This window comes from Limulus polyphemus, unplaced genomic scaffold (assembly GCF_000517525.1).
Source record: "Limulus polyphemus unplaced genomic scaffold, Limulus_polyphemus-2.1.2 Scaffold1057, whole genome shotgun sequence".
NCBI classification, from domain to species: domain Eukaryota; kingdom Metazoa; phylum Arthropoda; class Merostomata; order Xiphosura; family Limulidae; genus Limulus; species Limulus polyphemus.
Genome location: NW_013666667.1, coordinates 245,251 through 255,169, shown reverse-complemented (window position 1 = coordinate 255,169; position 9,919 = coordinate 245,251). Strand labels below are relative to the sequence as shown.

At 30.3% G+C, this 9,919-nt stretch overlaps 2 protein-coding genes across 4 annotated transcripts in view; both read right to left on the bottom strand.

The window, feature by feature from the left end:
• Positions 1 to 9,919, bottom strand: part of LOC106461912 — a 164,331-nt gene that overhangs the window by 75,952 nt on the left and 78,460 nt on the right. The window lies entirely within an intron of this gene.
• The window catches only part of LOC111083021 (zinc finger protein 883-like), a 59,350-nt gene that overhangs the window by 34,578 nt on the left and 14,853 nt on the right, over positions 1 to 9,919 (bottom strand). The gene's annotated exons all lie outside the window — the stretch shown is intronic.

Here is a 9,919-nt window from a genome sequence, read left to right as displayed (position 1 = left end):
TGGTTATACCCACTTCCTACTTTGACCCGTTACCTTACAACTTCTTCTAGTAAGACACTTCTGTGGCCAATAGCCATCAATTCATTAATTACATGAAATACTGTGGAAGGATATTAAATTAAGAGTTGGGTGTTGAAAGCACCTCTACTGCCACAACTTTAGCTGCTACCTCTTCCTATAAAGTCACCTTAACCATTGCACAATGTATGCCATGTTTTAAGTATATACATAGTAGTTCTTAAAGCTTATACAAAACTTTGGGTGAGGTAATAATGAATACTGTAACAATATGTCATGTTATAAATAAATTGTGTGAAAGTTAGAATTTTTGTGTTATTTATCATAGCATCCACCCCCACATTTTTTATAAGTTCATAGCCCATACAAAGGATGGGTAACTCAGCTTTTCAGCTATATATTAGAAATATTCAAGTTAGTCTAACCAGTTTTTTTTAATGTTACTGAAACTTAATATCTTAAACTGATATTCTTATATTTAACTATAATCATCATTTCATGTTGTTTTAATTAAAATTTAAAGCTGATTTACGAATGCTTCAACAATACTCGATACTGTATGATAATACTACAATAACTTAGTCATCCTGCATCACTTATAACCCATGCAAAACCACTACTGGGCTTTGGTTTGTATTTTGTGTAAAGCTACATGAGTACAAGAGGGTTATCTGTACTAGCCATTCCTAATTTTGCAGTGATGGGTTAGAGGGAGGACAGCTAGTCAACACCACCCACCACCACCAACTCTTGGTCTACTCTTTTACCAATAAATAGTGGAATTAACCATCACATTATAATGCCCCTATAGCTGTAAGGGTGAGCATGTTCAGTGATGGGGATTCGAAACACTAACCCTTCAGTTGTGAATTTAGTGCCTTAACCACCAGGCCATGCTAGGCCCTACTACTGGGAGACAGAAAAATAAACTATTAAATTAGGCTAAGGCAAATTGTTTATATTTCTAGAAAGTTCAATTACATTTTTCAGTTTTCTTTTTCTTTTTTAAAAGTGATCTGTTTCAATAAATAATAAAAAACCTCAAAGGATCAAAGAGACTTCAACACACCGTGAAATGTAAATATTATTAGATATTATATTTTTAGACCAATCTTGGCATTGACTGAAACAATGCAAGAGTTTTACCAGTGTCACCTAATGGCAGTACGTCTAACAAATAATAATACTTTTTAGTGTATTAAAAAATGATACCAAAAAAAAAAAATACATTTGATATGATCTTTTAAATTGTTAAAACATCCTGAACTAAGGCTGAAATTCATTATCGTAGGTTGACTAGTAAAAAGTTTTCCAAATAATGTACCATGAATCAATCGTGATAAGTAAACAAAATCTATTAAGAATCTATATTTGAAAGTACACAAAAATTAACTTTGTTGCTACTAGATGGTTTTAGGAGTTTCAAAACTGTAATACATTGACAAGTGTTTCTGATAGATGACCAAAAATCTTAAATACTGAGCTGTTAGATACCAACATAGTTTTATTCTGTAAAATATAACAAATTCACAAGTGAATCTCACATGTATTTCTCAATCTGAGTGAAACTGTATATATTATTTTTCTAGTCTGCAGGTTTAAACACAACTTCATATATTCAGTAGTCTACTACTACTACTCCAATACAGATTTCACAGACAATAATATGCAAGTTTCCACCAAAGGTAACACTCAGAATACATACATTTATAGTCAATTTTTGAAAGAAGATGTACTAGTGCATATCACACAAAAGCCTAATTCATAAGCCCGAATAACTGTAACAGTATTGATAAAGTTGATTAGTGAATTAATGTTTATACATATGTATATTACACACAAACAAACACACACACATTAACACATATATGTAATTATATAAAAAATACCTCACAGTTATACACGCCTCCATTTCAGTTATTCAGTCTTATGAATTTATATAGCTAAACACAAAGGAAAAGTCTACTTCACTCTACATGCTTCGATCAAACTGGTTAATATCTATGTTAGCTACTTCTGATGATAACATTAGTTAAAAAAAACACTAACTTACCATCACTGAATGGGTGAAGTAAATTGTAGTATTACTACTCAAGAAATACCAGTAAATCACCATTGGATGGATGAGATAAGCACAATAGGTGAGTCGACCTAGTGGAATCCATAACCTCCATGACAACAATGTATCAATGAAACCTGCAATATAAAACCATTGGCAGTAGTTACTTAAATAATTAACCCTATCCTTTATTGTGCATCACACAAGGTTTTAGTGTCTTACATTCAAAATTTTATTAAACTACTTTTTGTTTATTTTATACCAATTAGTATAGCATAAAAGTTTAGCTAATAATCCATATTTTAATAGTATACAAGTTTTAAGTTCTTAATTCTATAAGGCAATATTTTAAAAAATCCTGAATATTTCCCTAGTGTGACACACAACACATTTTCTCTAGGTATCTATCTTCTCTTCTGTATTTTATCCACCACCCCTCCAGTAACTATGAAATTAAACATAAATTACTCACTAAAAAATTGTCATTGCTCAGACAAACCATAACTTTTATAGCCTTCAATTTTATTTGGTTACAGAACTATCAAACAGAAAATCAGAACCCTCCTGCCACATCCTTTCTTTCAGGATTTGTTAATAGTTCTCTCTTAGGTTAAATTATATATTACCTATAACCAATAGAAAGCTAAGGTTTTCATCTATCAAATGATAAATTATATTAAGTTGTGTTCTGAACAGATAATTGTCAATTTCACTTGTAGCGCAAGCTTCATTCCCATTGGAAAAGTAATGACTAGCTTGGATGAATTTGTAACGGCTCTTGTCGTATAGTTAGAAAGCCAGAAAAACTGTGATTGTTAGAGGAAATTGTCTGCTTTTTGCATGTTATTAGTCTATGTTCTTTGGTGCATCATTTAATTAAATAAACATTGTTTAATGCACTACTACCATTAGTATAAAAAAGTAGAGTTAAGTGTCATCAATAGTTGAAAAAAAAAGACTACTCAGGTAAGTACTTTATTTCTTGTTTTTCATGTTTATTGTTTATTATAGAAGTAACTAAAATGTAAAAATAGGGATGTCTTTAGGTTAGTTAAGGTTATATTAGGTAAAACAAATAATAATAACAACATAATAAAAATATTTCATGAGGTACGCACATGAGCAGCTTGTTGGTAAGGTAGTTCAATAGCTTAATGTGATCTGCACATTCCACAAGTGATTTACAACTTATGATGGTGCAAATAGTAGTCAGACATGGTTGAAAGAGCAATAAAAAGGGCAATAAAAGAATAAAATTTAATTATAAATAGATGTATATTGTATATTTAAACCTATTTAGGATAAACGAATGTAGTTTGACATTACATCTGAAGTCATTCTAGAAAGAAAAAAGGGTGATTTATTTCAATTTTTTTGGTGGTTACGAAGTTGGTCAACTTGACCAACCTCGTAAAGAGTTAGGGTAGAGAAAATAACAGGTAAAATATAATGTTTTACTGAAAACAAATATTTGAAATGTATTTAGGAGGATTTAGAGATTATACATATGAAATTTGACATTTTTGAGATGAAGAAAAGTATTTTTAATCTTAACATTAAAATCACTTTGCACACAGACTATTCAAAACATACTTGATACATTCAAGGACAAATCTTTGTTTAGTTTGTTAAAAATACTTCACTAAAAAATATGATTTTTTGTATGTGAAAGACTTGTAATGTTTACTGAAAGACTGCCAAATTTCGTGAATATATACACACACTATAATAAAAGTTAGTAGTATCAAATCTATAAAGATTTTGATCGAATACAAAGGGGGTCACGTGGTTGGTCAAATTGACCAAGCCCATGTTGAGAAAGCTAATGTGTAAAAATAAAAGAACTACTGAGCCACAACAGAGCTAATGCTAAAAAGAACATATACAGATAGAAAAGGAAAAAATAAAATACAAAATAATCTTTAAAATATATTTAAGTTTTTTCTTCTATTTTTACAATTTCCTAATAATAATATTTCTAGATAAAAGAAGAATATCAGTATGGAATTAAATAAAATACATTTATTCACACATTTTCTTTTGGAGGTATGTGGAACTATGTGAAAATTCAGAAGATTTGCTTAAAGTTTAGTAGACAACTGAATAACCTTTATCCTTCTAAATATTTTTTATTCTAATTATTTTATTCAAGTGTTCCCAATACCAAAAGAACTGGAAAGAGAAGACTAATGAAATAATTACAGCAGATTTTGTCATCCATCAACATGAATATGGCAAATAAACTAATGACTTTTTAAAATTTCATTTAAAGTAGCTGAATAATGTGGAGGAATATATCTACAATAATTTTTTTGTTTGTTTTCCAAATGGGTATCAATTTCAGTTTATAAGAGTAAGGCACTATAACATCATCATTGCAGGTAAAATTCTTCACTTCAATCAAGGTCCACAGTCAGAGTTTATTTTATATCCAATCCAAGCAACAGGATATAAAAAAAAAAAATTGTCAAAATAAGTCACTTGCAATCTAATAGAATATTAAGGAAACTTTCCAAATATGATAAGCAGAATCTATTAAAATACAGACAGAAATGGTCTTGAAAATACCCTAAACTGGAGAAACAGAACTTTTACAGCAAAGAAAAAAGAAGACTGAGAAGACTAGAAAACTCAGTAACCGACTAGCATGATTTAAACAATGGTAATATCATAAAAAGCTCACAGAAAATTACAGAAATATAAGGAAGGCTATTTGGATTACACAACAAAACCAAAGTTCAGCCACAATTGAGAATGTAAACTCAGCCAAATACAGAGCTCTTCTTTATACCTGTTTAAAAGTGAATAAACACTCCAATAGATTAACATAAGGCATACTCTTACCCATCATAACCATACAACCTAGATCACCATTTAAACTCTTGATCATAGCTCTGAAAAGGAAACACTCATAATAGATTCATAAACTAAAATTTAGAAATCTTTCTTTGAAATAAAGAACTAAGAAAACATGCTGGACGTTTTTATGCTACCCACATATATTAAGGAACTGTTATTGCTGTTGATTTAAAAATCTGCAAGACACTTAAGTTGTTTTTTCACAAGTAAAAAAATATTTGATAACTGCATTAAAAAGTGTGATTGGCATGAGAGCTCAGTTATTATGATTAATATTAAATATTTTAATTACTACAAGAGACTTGTATATTTTCACTTCAACTTACATCCAACTGTTTTGATTCATGTCAAGTTATAAAAATACAAAACTAAAAAAAAAGTGGTGTTTATTTATCTCTGACCATTCAATAAGATTTAATTACCACCATGTCCAGTTACACAAGCAAATATAACCCATCCAACTCCAACTGCCCAAGCCGAACGAGATAAAGAATTATAAGCAGCACTGGTGGAAACTGACAGATCCATATGATAAGTGCCATAAATCACACTCAAGCACAGCCCTGCAGCAACTAGCCAACAGAAGAGTACAATCCACTGAAAATATAGAAAATTTTTTCTTCTGTTTTTTTGTAAAATAAAATAAATATGAATACAAATTGCAATGCTATTTTGATCACTTCAAATTTTCATTAAACATTTTCACAATCTTATTTTCTATTTAAAAATTAAATAAAACTTGCATGGAATAACAATAAATACAAGCACCCGAGTTCATATTTTTACTATTTTCCCCAATAACAAAAGAATAACAATGAAATGTTTTGCCTCTTCTATCAGAAACAGTACATTGTAAGTACCAACTGTCACTTTCATTAAAGGTTCCACCAAAAAAGCTTGTAATACTGCAGTTAACCTTCACACCAGAGACTTTGACCTGTTAATTTACATCTCCCACAAAATATTATCTCTTTTCTTAGAATTTACTTCAACCAAAATAAACTTCATGTTCAACATTAAAACTTTTTTCAAATTGATGATATAAGTATGAGCAACAGTGTTTTTTTGCCCATTTGCCAACTTATGTATAATATAGATCAAAACAAAAACCATAAATTCTCCACTTAATCCATTTCATACCGATACAGATATACCTCAAATACTTTTGCAGGACTCACTCCTATCAAACAAACTTACTTTAACCATATAAGCTCCACTCATCCCATCATTAAACTGACCATCTCATATATATATATTGCAAACCGTAGTGTCTGTCCGAGCATTCATCTATCTCTTATCTATGGTAGCTGTTTCCCACGCTGCATTTGAAAAGCTAAGTACGCAGACAAAGTTCAACAGTCACTTTTGAAATGACAGGAGAACATGCATGAATAATATTGATGCCAAATTTTATTTCACAAGTACAATATTCTACATTAAATCGTTAGGAATTAATCACACTATTATTCACTTTTCAAAATGTAATGTAACTTAAAAAATAAAAATGTAGATTTACTGTATGTTATTGCTGAGCAGCTATTAACATGACTGAAATGCACAACAATTAGTTTTCATGGTAGGCGTTATAAGTAGCTCAGAGTTTTTGCTTTGAATAAAACCAAGAGTGCAACACAATTAACCTTTTAAAGTCCATGAAATAATTTAAATTGATAGATTAATTTTTTCTGTCACTGGAGGGTGGGTATCTTTGCTTGTTGAATATAAAAACAACAATTATCCTTTCTTAAACTCAACATTATTATATCTGACATACAATTTAAAACTAAAATTCACCACAGAACACTAATAGTGGCCTCTACATTCTATGGAATTATGCTCATAAAACCAAACAAAAAATCACTACACAAAAAAACTTTATAAATACAGCTTCAAAACCCTGCTCAATGGAAAATATAGATGTTTGTTTGTAGTTATGCACAAAGCTACACAATGGGTTATCTGTGCTCTGCCCACCACGGGTATCGAAACCTGGTTTCTAGCATTGTAAGTCTGCAGACGGGAAACATATATGAAAAAATTAACCTTATAAACATTCCTTCATTCACACCAACTAATTTCCATCAGTTATTTCTCAAAACGTAACTCACCAACAAAATCAACACTAATAAACCAATCAACAACAAAACATTTCACTGAAATCAATTTAAAAATAATTCACACTCGGACAAAACTTGCCAACAAACATAAAATTACTGTCAACTCCAAATTCACTCAAAAATCTGGTCCTAAACTACACATTAAAAAGAAAAAAAATAAGTAGAATCACATAATGCCAGTGTCATTTATAAAAATGTGTGTAATAACAACCTAGAACTATAAATAAAAAAAACTGGAAGAACCCTGGAAACTAGATTCACTGAACATAATAAAAAAACACTCATGTTTACAATTATTGCAACTAAAAAAAAACACAATTTTTCTATCAAAAATACTGTACTTTTAAATAAAGAATCAAACAGCAACAAACACAAAATTAAAGAAGTCATCTTAATTGAACAACATTGCTCTACCTTAAACAAGCACCCCAGGGTGCTAAGTTACCTTTACTAAGCCATTAAGCAATCTCTGCTAGTGTGACTTCTTTGTTTCATACATATATATTTCTATGTCCAGGTCAACTACTTGTACCTGATGATGACAAAACTTTGTTAAAAAGTTTTAAATTTGTTTGCCTGTTGAATTTGTAATAAAATTTTCTTCATTACCCATTCCAGCCATCACTGAACTTTATTAGTCGTTAAATGGGTTCTTCATTATCACATTTGAATTCATTTTAGTTCTGTTCTATATAGTTAATTTACTTCTAATTTCAAGTCCTTGATAATTGTTTGTATTGATTTTCGTGCAAAGCTACACGAGGACTATCTGCACTAGCTTTCCCTAATTTAGCAGTGTAAGACTAGAGGGAAGGCAGCTAGTCATCACTCCCCCACCATCAACTCTTGAGCTACTCTTTTACCAACGAATAGTGGGATTGACCATCACATTATAACATCCCCACAGCTGAGAGGGCTAGCATGTTTGGTGTGATGGTGATTCGAACCCTCAACCCACAGATTGCGAGTATAGTGCCCTAACCATCAGGCCATGCCAGGCCCCTTGATAATTAACAGATAATAATGTGATGCAAACTTTGGTATAAGCATGGCTGGCACAAGTTAACTTCTTCAATGTAAAGCTCCAATATGACACAGATTATATCTAAGGAACAATTACATACTTCTAAGCAGTCTCAAAAAGAATTTAAAAGGCAAATTTTCCTACCTTTTTCAAGAAATTTCTTCTAATTCCAGCTTGGTAAATGAGAAAGCCCACTATTACTCCAACAAGATAAGGGCCTATGCGACACCATGGTTTGACATATATAATGTTGAAAGATAATTCCTGCCTATAAATAAATCACAAAATTACATAAACTCAGATTTTAAAGTAACAGAACCTCAATAAGTCATTCTTACAGTTGCCATCACAAAATGTAGTACAAACTGTTCTACTAACTAATAATTTAAATCATTAATATCTATTTAGTGTAACCAGTTAAAAACAAAATCTCTAACTGACCCCAAAAAAACTATTATTTATCAATCAGTGTAACCAAATAAAAATGCCTACTAAAAACTACAGGAAACTTCATCAAGCTCACTAGCAACATAGAAACTATATTCCTTCAATATCTTGACCTATCACAAACAATATTTAGAAATTGGAAACACCATTATTAATTTTTGCTGGATATTTTTGAAGTAATATGTAAATACAAAAGAAATTATTTCATTACTTACATTGTCTAGGCTTGGCAAAAAATATCCAATTAAGTTGAACTGAAATTTCTTTATCACAATTGCATCTTTTGTTGGTTTATGTTTATAATACATTCTTGTTACAACAAAACCTTACTTCTATGTTTGTCTTGATATATCATGCAAGTGTTAACTGTTAACCCCGTTGGTAATAAAAAATCTTTTTTTCTTATTTTAATCACAATATTTACTGAAAATTAAAAAACAATTATAAATTTCAAAATTATTTAAGTTAGTTTAGTAAAATACTTGGTTTATGATATCATCAACTTTTTTTTTTAAATGCTACCTGCTGATGATGGGTTGTTATATTTATTTAGCAAGTTAGAAATTTAAAACTGTCAAAAACAATTCCCAAGTCTTTATGTTACAGTATAAAACACTATGGTACATAACATATAACAACAATAAAGAACAAGGGACCTTTTGTTCCATCTAGGCTGTCCCATCCATCAACTCAAACTAAACACTAAAAAACTCAAAATCAGCCCTTATCATTCAAAAATTTATAAAATTTTCCTTTAAACACCCTTGAATTAACTGCATCTACCACACTTGAAGGCAATTTGTTCCACAGACCAACCACTCAGTTAGAAAAATAAAGTTCTCTAAGCTGAAGATGACTCCTACCCTGCCAAATTTATATTTGCATCCCCAATTTTATTATTCTCACTATTAAATATGAAATAAGATTATGCATCAACACTATCAATTACCTTAACAATTTTAAACATCTCAATCAGATCCCCTCCAGCTCTTCTTTTTTCAGAAGAAAACAATCTCACCATTCCAGGTATCAAAAAAAAAAACTGCAAACCTTGCTTAACTCTTTCAGCATAGGACCAGCCTCGTTAACCACTTTGTGCTTGTTACAGTTTTCAAGCTATAACTTTTAAATTAGTACAGCGTATGTTCATGAAATTTGGCAGTTTATCAGTAGATATTACAAGGCTATCATATAAAAATTTAAATTTTTTTTTTGTTAAGTCTTAAGGTTTGTTAAGCAATGTTTTTCTCATGCCATTTTTCTTTGCACATGATACCTATCCAATATGCAAAGTAATTTTCATTTTGAGATTAAAAATATTTCTATGCATCAGAAAATATCCAAATTTTACATGTGAAATCTTTATAATGTTCAGATAGTTTTCAAATCTTTGTT